This window comes from Oratosquilla oratoria, chromosome 23 (genome assembly GCF_046742065.1).
Source record: "Oratosquilla oratoria isolate Oo_2021 chromosome 23, ASM4674206v1, whole genome shotgun sequence".
In the NCBI taxonomy this organism is placed as follows: domain Eukaryota; kingdom Metazoa; phylum Arthropoda; class Malacostraca; order Stomatopoda; family Squillidae; genus Oratosquilla; species Oratosquilla oratoria.
The window spans coordinates 54,920,517-54,930,119 of NC_134799.1; positions in this window are offsets into that span (position 1 = coordinate 54,920,517).

The following is a 9,603-nucleotide window of genomic DNA, read 5'->3' on the forward strand; positions in this document are numbered from 1 at the left end:
TCAGCACCAGAAGTCACATTAGTCATCTTGGTAAGAAGTATTTAATTCATTGTTGGTTAGCTTCAGTATAACGTAATTATAAAGAGTAAATTCAGATAACTATTATACTCTAAAAAAAATTGTCCGACTTAAAAAATAGACGCATTTAGTTGTATTCAGTGTTCAAAAATATTATATGGATCTCACAGAAATACATTTAAAAATATTTGACCTTCATGGCTCTCAGAAAAAAAAAAAAAAAAAAAAAAAGATTCCCGACCCCTGTACTAGCCGAACACATTCCACTCGGAACCAAATTGTTGTCATGAGATTTTGATTTTCCTCACCTTATTAGAATCTAATTCAGAATCGAATCAATTAAACGTATGCACTTTATATTCGTATCACATCAACGTTTTGAGCGGAAATAAGACAATTATTTCATAGGAATTATGTATGTATTCATTTATCTATATACTGCATTTATTTATCTGTCCATTTATTTGTTTTTCTATCACCAAATAGAGGGCAATTTATAGTTAGATTCAGAAAATGAGTGAAAGATTGAGAGGTATTAGGAAAAAAGAGAGAGAGAAAGAGAAAAAAATACGAGACAGGGGGGGGATGAAGAAGGGGGTAATGATAAAGAGAATAGGAGTAGGAGAGAATCAGATAAACAAACAAGAAAAAAGAGGATGAGATAGAGAGAAGGAGTGAGAGACAGAAGATATATATATATATATATATGTATATATATATATATATATATATATATATATATATTATATATATATATACATTTATATATATATATATATATATATATATATATATATATATATAGAGAGAGAGAGAGAGAGAACCAACCAATTTTAAAATTGAACGACGGAAGCAAACAAAAGAAAAATACCAAAGACGGAAGGATCGAGGACTACAACCGAAGCCCTCACCATTTGGATGTGACTACTGTCACAGAATGTTTCACGTGAGAATTGGACTGGCAAGCTGTCAACAAAACCACTACAACGTGGAAAGGAACCAGTGTCGGGGAAACTGATATTATATATACATATATATATATATATATATATATATATATATATATGTGTGTATATATATATATATATATATATATATATATATATATATTGAAATATGTAAGACAGATGAGTGGATGGGTGGTTATAAAAACACAGGAAACCGTTTTGGTATTTATTCTGACGTTTCGTCCTTACCAGGACTTCTTCAGAGTACTCTGAAGAAGTCCTGGTAAGGACGAAACGTCAGAATAAATCCCTAAACGGTTCCCTGTGTTTATCTCACCACCCATCCACTCATATATATGTATATATATATATATACATACATATATATATATATATAAATATATATATATATATATATATATACATATATACACACACACACACACATATATATGTACAACACTGAATGGGTCCCACTGATTAGAGATACATTTCTACCAACCACAATTCACTTTAATTCTAAGCCATCAACATCGGGAGACCGAATGGAGGCCGACATGCAGAAATTGAAATGCGGTACTGCCGAGGACTCGAACTCAGCAATCACATGACAAGTGCCGTAGTAATTTACCAACTACGCTATTAAGAGATATATAAGTTGAGCACAACTTTTCTTATATATTTGTATGCTCGAGTTACATACACATACATGAAATTTTGCGTTCAACCCATCTCCACTATGATAGTACAATTGGAAGTATACAAACGCGATAAAGTATTTGTACAACACTGAATGGGTCCCAGTGATTAGAGATACATTTTAACAACCACGAGGCACCTTAATAGGCTACAATCTTTACACGGGAGGGAGTAAACCCCTGGGATATGATCTTTTTTCAACCTCTGATGAACATTAACAACCTTTTTATTAATAAGATTCGGGTAATTATAAATGAAATTTACCTAATCTTCGGAAGGAAATTTGGACAAGTAGATAATGGACTCTGAAAAGGGAACAAAAAGAGAATTTTGTCACACGGTTGGCTTTGTAGAAGGTGAAATGAAAAAAACTAGTTCTAGCTTGGCTGAGGGCTTTATCCAGGAACCACTGAGGGTAAGCTAATTTTATTAATTGAGACCTGATGCAAAATAATTTATGTTCTAAAAATTGGGGGATACAGATCCTGAAAGCTCGGAGAAAAAGACCCGAAGCTACGCCTCTTTTTAATATGATTTGGGTGATGACTAAAAAAAATGAAGGTAACTTCCTGAATGGATGTTCATTCTAAAAGTAGCAAAGGCAAACCTATTCCCACTCCTCATGTTTAATGTATCTAAAAAGGAAATCTTACCATCTTTTCTCATTCCACCTTGAATTTTATATTAGTTGCTAACGAGTTAAGTTTTTCCTAGAAAAACATCAAAGGGACCCCCAGCTCTCATCCCAAAGGGGGTGGGGGGATATCATCAACATATTTGAATCAAGTCATACATACATACATACATATACCAAAGCCTTTTCCCCCCTACATGGGGGGTAGACAAAAAGAAAAATGCATAGAAACCACTCCCACCCATTCCGTTTCCTATATATTCCACTCCCCTCCACCCTCCTCCCTTCCTCTTATCTTGGCACCTCCTGTATGTATATATGATTTGGTTCAGATATGTTGATGAACCAAATCATACCTAGGATTTTTGTCATCGGAAGAACTCTCTCACCTCCTCTTCTTCTTCATTTCCTCCCACTTCACATCACTGTCTTTGTTTCTCACGGTGTATGATTAGTCACTCGCAATTCTAATCTGTAGGTTCCATGCCTCAGTTCATTCAACTTATTTTCTTTTCCTTCAGGTATAGTCTTCAACCGAGGTGAATAAAATTCTCTTTCTTTTCTTCTATGTCTACCTTCTGTTAATCTTTATACATTGCACTCTACAAATTCTTGCAAGGAATTCCATTAAGAACACTTAACCTGTAAGCTCCATGCCTCAGATCATTCAACTTATTTTCTTTTCCTTCAGTTATAGTCTTCAATCTAGTTGAATAAAATTATCTTTCTTTTCTTCTATGTCTATCTTTTGTTAATCTTTATACATTGCACTCTACAAATTCTTGCAAGGAATCACATTAAGAACACTTAACCTGTAGGCTCCATGCCTCAGATCATTCAACTTATTTTCTTTTTCTTCAGGTATAGTCTTCAACCGAGGTGAATAAAATTCTCTTTCTTTTCTTCTGTGTCTACCTTCTGTTAATCTTTATACATTGCACTCTACAAATTCTTGCAAGGAATCCCATCAAGAACACTTAATCTGTAGGCTCCATGCCTCAGATCATTCAACTTATTTTCTTTTCCTTCAGTTATAGTCTTCAATCGAGGTGAATAAAATTCACTTTCTTTTCTTCTATGTATATCTTCTCTTAATCTTTATACATTACATTCTACAAAGTTCTTGCAAGGAATCCCATCAAGAACACTTGATTTAGGTCCTAGATCAGTTCTGCAGTGACTTCATGATTCCTTTAATCCAATAATCTTTAATTTTATATTTAAGAACCTCCCCTAAGGGCGTGACTTTACTCTCGTGAACCAATTGAATTTTCTCCTTCTCCACCCTTTCTCCAATCAGATCCGCCGTTACAACTTCGCATGCAATATTGCTTACTCAAGCAATCTCGAATTCACTGCAAAGGTTCCTAAGTCTCTTCGTAAGGTAGATTTTTGAGCCCATGTATCATTTCGGTCATTCTCCTCTATACTAATTCTAGTGAATTGATGTTCATTCTATAGGACGGAGACCAAAAACGTACCGTATTGTCAAGGATAGGTCTAACTAACGCTAGATGGAGTTTGATAATTACCTCTGCACTTCTATTCGTAACCGTCCTATCAATGAATCATAGCGATCTGTTAGTTTTATTCCTGGCGTTAATGCACTGTTTCCTGGATTTAAGGTCAGGACTCACTAAAACTCCCAAGTCTCTCTCGCACTCAGTTTTCTCTAAAAATGTGCAATCTAAGCTATATCTGTTTTCGAGGTTGTATAGCCCTACGCTTAATACGCTGTATTTTGAGATATTGAAGTTCATTTGCCATTTCACCAACCATGTGAACAATTTGTTAAGATCGTCCTCAATAATCTCGGACTCGTTTTCTGACCTAATTTGGCGTCCTATTTTAGTGTCGTCCGCAAACTTACTAACATCATTATTAATCCCAATGTCCAAGTCGTTCATGTACATAATCACCAATAAGGGAGCCAAAATCGAGCCCTGGGGGACCCCACTAGAAACACTCCCCCACCAGGATTTTACACTGTTTATGGTGACCCGCTTTTTTCTGTCACTGATCCAAACTCTAATCCATTCTAATACTTTTCCTCCCATGCCATGGGCTTTGATTTTATTTAGTAGCCTCTGGTGGGGCACCTTGTCGAACGTTTTGCTAAAGTCAAGGTTAATAACATCGTAACTATCATTGTTATCTGACGCCTTATATACGTTAGTGTAAAAAGATAGAAGATTCTTCACACATGACTCATCATTGGAGAGACCATGCTGTGTGTCACGAATCAAATTGTCTCTCGATGTGATCTCGAAGTCTAATAACTATTGTTGATTCAAGCATTTTGCCAATAACTGATGTCAGACTGATTGATCTTTAGTTGCATATAGACGAATTATCTCCCTTTTTGAAAACAGAAACAACGTTTGCCTGTCCCAAAGCAATAGGCACAAAAGCAGTCTACTGACTTATTAAATATTTCTGTTAACTGGTCGCAGATTTCAAATATACAGTCTTTAAACACTCGGAAATCTTTCGTCTAGAACCGGGGATTTTGTAGCTTTAAGTCTTTCAATCTGTTTGACTACTTCTATTTTACTAATGTTGATATTTGATAGTCTATTTTTTTCATCCCCACTGAAAACTGGATCGTAGTCAGGTACCTTACCTAACTTCTCCTTAGTAAAGACAGATATAAAAGTCTGTTAAACTCCTTACTCTTTTTTTCCCTCCGATTCTATCATGACATTTTCGTTGTTTTTAATTGGGCCTATCCATTTCTTATTTTTTATTCTGTAGAGATGAAAGAAGCTCTTGGGGATGGATCTCACTTGTCTGGTAACCTGAATTTCAAAGTTGTGTTTCGCTATACGTGTATTTTTGTTAACCAGTTTTGCCATATCGCTATATTTGGATCTAAGGTGTGTTTCCCAGTTTTTTCTTACGTAGAGTCCTCTTTTCATTCATATCTCATATTTCAGCCTATCCGTCATCCATTTGGGAGTATCAATATTCTTCCGTATTGACTTGAGAAGAATAAATTTATTTTCTGCATTTAGAATTAAGGCTGTTAGGTTACTGTACATTTCATCCAAATCGCCGACTGATCTGATGACTTCGCGCTTATAAGTGACCTGACCCAAGGTACACATATTACCCTCCGTGACCCGACCTCTGACCATGCTAATGACGTCCGGACTGTCTGTGTATCTTACTCCGTCACAGTCCCCTGCGTTGGTTTCTTAAGTGATCAAATGTCTTATATACTCTTCCATCTCATCAAAATTGGCTCCCCTGAAGTCCTGTAATTGAACGTTATTCGAACTATTTAGTTATTCCCAATTATTACTAAATCTTATTTCTTGATGATCACTAGAACCTAGATTATCTCCCACTTTTACGTTACTCGTTTTACTCGTTAGGTGCTCATTATTAGTTAGAAGTAAGTTCAGAGTATTCTCTCCCCTCGTAGGATCGGTGACAATTTCTTTTAAGAGATTATCCTGCGCAACATCTAAGAAACTGTGCTCTTCCTGATCTCCTACTAAAATTTCCCAGTCAATATTTCTACAATTAAAATTTCCTATGATCACAATGTTTTTTTTGTTTTTACTGGGACGCCCTGCGAATTTCATGAATCAGGTGCTCAGTCTGCTCAATGCTGAGGTTAGGAGGTCTATAAAGGACGCCAATAGTAAGTTTCTTATTCTTGCCTATAATCTCCACCCAAATAGATTTTGTACTATCCTCTTCCTTAATCGAATTGTTGTGAAAAAATTATATCCTTCTATCTCGATTTCCGGAAGGAAATATCTATTAGCCATATTAATCCAGGATTCAGTAATAACTATAATATAAAAATTCTCTACGTACGTTTTACCTCGCAGCAATTTTTTTTTCTATTACGCTTCTGCTGTTTGTATAGTAAACTTTTAGTTTATCCTTCCTCCATCTGGTTAGGTGATTCTTTTCACAGTCCCTCTCTGAGCTGTTTCTATTGCCTAAATTATATTCCAATACTCCCCCCCCCAACTTTCACGTAATCTATCTGAAAAAATGCAGGATACCTGCTTTTCACAGTCCCTCTCTGATCTGTTTTTATTGCCTAAACTATATTCCGATACTACCCCCCCCAACTCCCACGTAATCTAACCCCCCCCCCTAAAAAAAAAAAAAAAATGCAGGATGCCTACTTCTCGCTCGAGGGATTCAGCAAGGAACCAAAAACCTTTGAACGGCAAGTGCACCCCGTCCCTTTTATATAGATGATTCTTACCGTAAAAGCGATCCCAACTGTCAACAAATGCCCATCTACTAGCCTGACCCAAGGTACGCATATTACCTTCCGTGACCCGACCCCTGACTGCGTTTCTGGGGTCCTCATTGTGTCCAATCTGACTCTGGTACACTGAATCGGGTGTCTTTTATCAATGGTCTGGTTATGATGTTTTGAGTAATGGTCTTTGATAGCCCCGTTTTGCTGGTATAAAGATAGTCTTCTGCTGAGACTACACCTGGTATGTTCAACGTATGAATTATTGCGAGGTTTTAGATGTAGTGTCACTTTGACCATTACCATAGTTTTTCATAACCATTGAGTTGGTTCTGGGGTTTCTATAATAAATAAGAACCAGGATTTTACAGTTCTCACTTAATTGAACAAACTAATTTCTGTTGTCAATGCCCAAGTAGATGGTGTTAAGTTTGAAAAAATAATAGGTGACTTTAACCCTGGTTATTTTTACGGTAACATAAAAAACATAAAGAATCCTACCCCCTTAGGCCCATCATTTCCCAAATCTCAACTCCTACCTACTGTGTTGCTAAGAGACTTCGTAATGTGATTTCTCCGTACATCACAATCACTTCATTGATATTATGAGAACTAATAAACCCAAAGGTTTCATTGCACCGTTGGATGCAGAGCCTATTCACGAATATACCCCAATTAGAACAATAGACATTATTCTCCAATATGTTTACTAAGACCCTAAACTTCCACCGCCCCCAATTCTCAAGGATACTATGAAAAAATTGCTGTATATCTGTACAACAGAGATCACGTTCAGGTGCCCAGACGGGAAGCTGTACGTACAGACCAATGGAATCGGAATGGACTCACCCTTGGGTGTTTTATTTGCCCAAGCCTTTATGTTTTCTGGTTATGAGACAGCGTTTCTTTCGAGTGAACTTAAACTCAAACTATAATGTAGGAACATTGACATCTTCGTGTGTACGCATTTTAGCAAACTCCTAGAGAGACTAAGGCTGCGCTTACAAGAAACTTCAGGATTAAATTTCACAACTGAGATCAATATAAACGATAAACTCCCTTTCCTAGACGTCCAGGCCCCGGGAAAAGATAAGTCACAATTTATAACTCTCTCTAATTCTACGAACACGGGAGCTATTGATAATTATTTGATAAAAGATGGAATAAATATAGCAAAATTATCTTCCAATAAGATAGGAAAATTATTTAGAAAGCATGTTAATATTCGTAATAACCTCAGTGTCATTTACCACATTCCATGCAGCGGCTGTCCCTCATCATACTTCAGCGAGTCAGGTCGAGGGATCAAGAAACGCTTGAGTGAGCACAAAAACGATCTCAGTATGCATAGAACATACTCACTGGTTCGTCACTTAGACCAATGCGGACACCTACCTGACTGGAGCCATGTGGAAATTCTACACAAGGGACTTGAAAAGATGAGAAAAACTGTGGAAGCTGCATATATATATATATATATATATATATATATATATATATATATATATATATGTTTCATTAAAAGTGATGGCTAGTTGTGCATTAATAATTTTCTTAATGGTATTTTCCATATACCTTATTAAGGATTTGTTTTCCTTAGGAAGGAAATTTATGACTTGGCTGTATGTAGTCATATTAGCTAGATCGCGATTTCGGGTTCAAGACCCTTCTTCATGCATTAGAGAAAAACTCCTGCCTAAATACACTGACAATATATATATATATATATATATATATATATATGTATATATATATGCATGTATATATATATATATATGTATATATATACATACATACATACATATATATATATGTATATATATATATATTCTGTTAAAACGGCAGCAAAAGCATTATTAATTAACTTTTTCCGTGAGCTCTCAAGCTTGCAAAATGTAGATTTCTGGAAGGGGAGAGGGAGTAAATCAAATTTCCAAAACTCATAGGAAACACAAAAGTTATAATGAACAGAAAAATACAGCACAGCAAACAAAATACAAGAAAGTAATACAAAAAATGCAGCACATAAAAATACAAGCAGAAAAAATTAAATATCAAGACGTTTCGTAGATCTTTCTGTATCCTCAGTTGATGTGAAGAAAAAGGAAAACGGAGCATTTTTTAAATGAAATGAAAAGCACGGGGAGAAGTCACCGTGATATAACTGGGGGAGGTCACACGTATGACCATGGAACACAGGGAGATATCACGGGTTGGCGGAAAGGGTAGGCTACTCAGAGGGATCACTCCCGGGTTCGGCGCCAATGTGCCTCTCAGTCTTTCAGAACGACCTTTGGCGTGGAATGGGAAGCCTCTATGGAGGAGACTCCGATTTCCTTGGGTTGTCCATCTGGCTCCTCCGAACAGGTTTCATGTTAGGGAGGAGGGCGAAGTCATTTATTTACCTATTAATGGCAGGTTGCAGCTCCTTTATCCAGATGGCTTCCAGGATAGCCAGGCGCTGTGGTCCTCTTCTTTTGCCAAAAACTTTGGTGTTTTTGTTCACAGTCCAGTGGTGTTGCTTAGGTCCTCCGTGTTGCAAGTGCATGGTGATTCTTCTGGATAATATGGTGGCCGTCCTTCCCACGTAGACTGAAAGGGTCATTTTTAACAGAATATGCCTTAGAGAAAATTTACTGCCACACTTCACCAATATATATATATATATATGCGGAATAGGAAACACGGGCGTCTTGGTCTTGAGTTTATTCCTGACTAGTTTCGCAGGTATTCCTTTGAAAAAGCATACCTGCGAAACTAGTCAGGAATAAACTCAAGACCAAGACTCCTGTGTTTCCTATTCCGCTTACATCAACCTGTCAGAATGTCTCAACATATATATATATATATATATATATATATATATATATATATATATATATATATATATATGTACATGTATATTCATATACATGCACATTATGAAAAAAGAAACAATACAGATTTAATACATCTTGACTTTGCAAAAGCTTTTGATACCGTCCCACACGAAAGACTACTTACAAAATTAGCTTCACACGGAATAAGTGGTAGCCTATTAAGTTGGACTAGTAATTGGATGAATGATCGAAAACAGA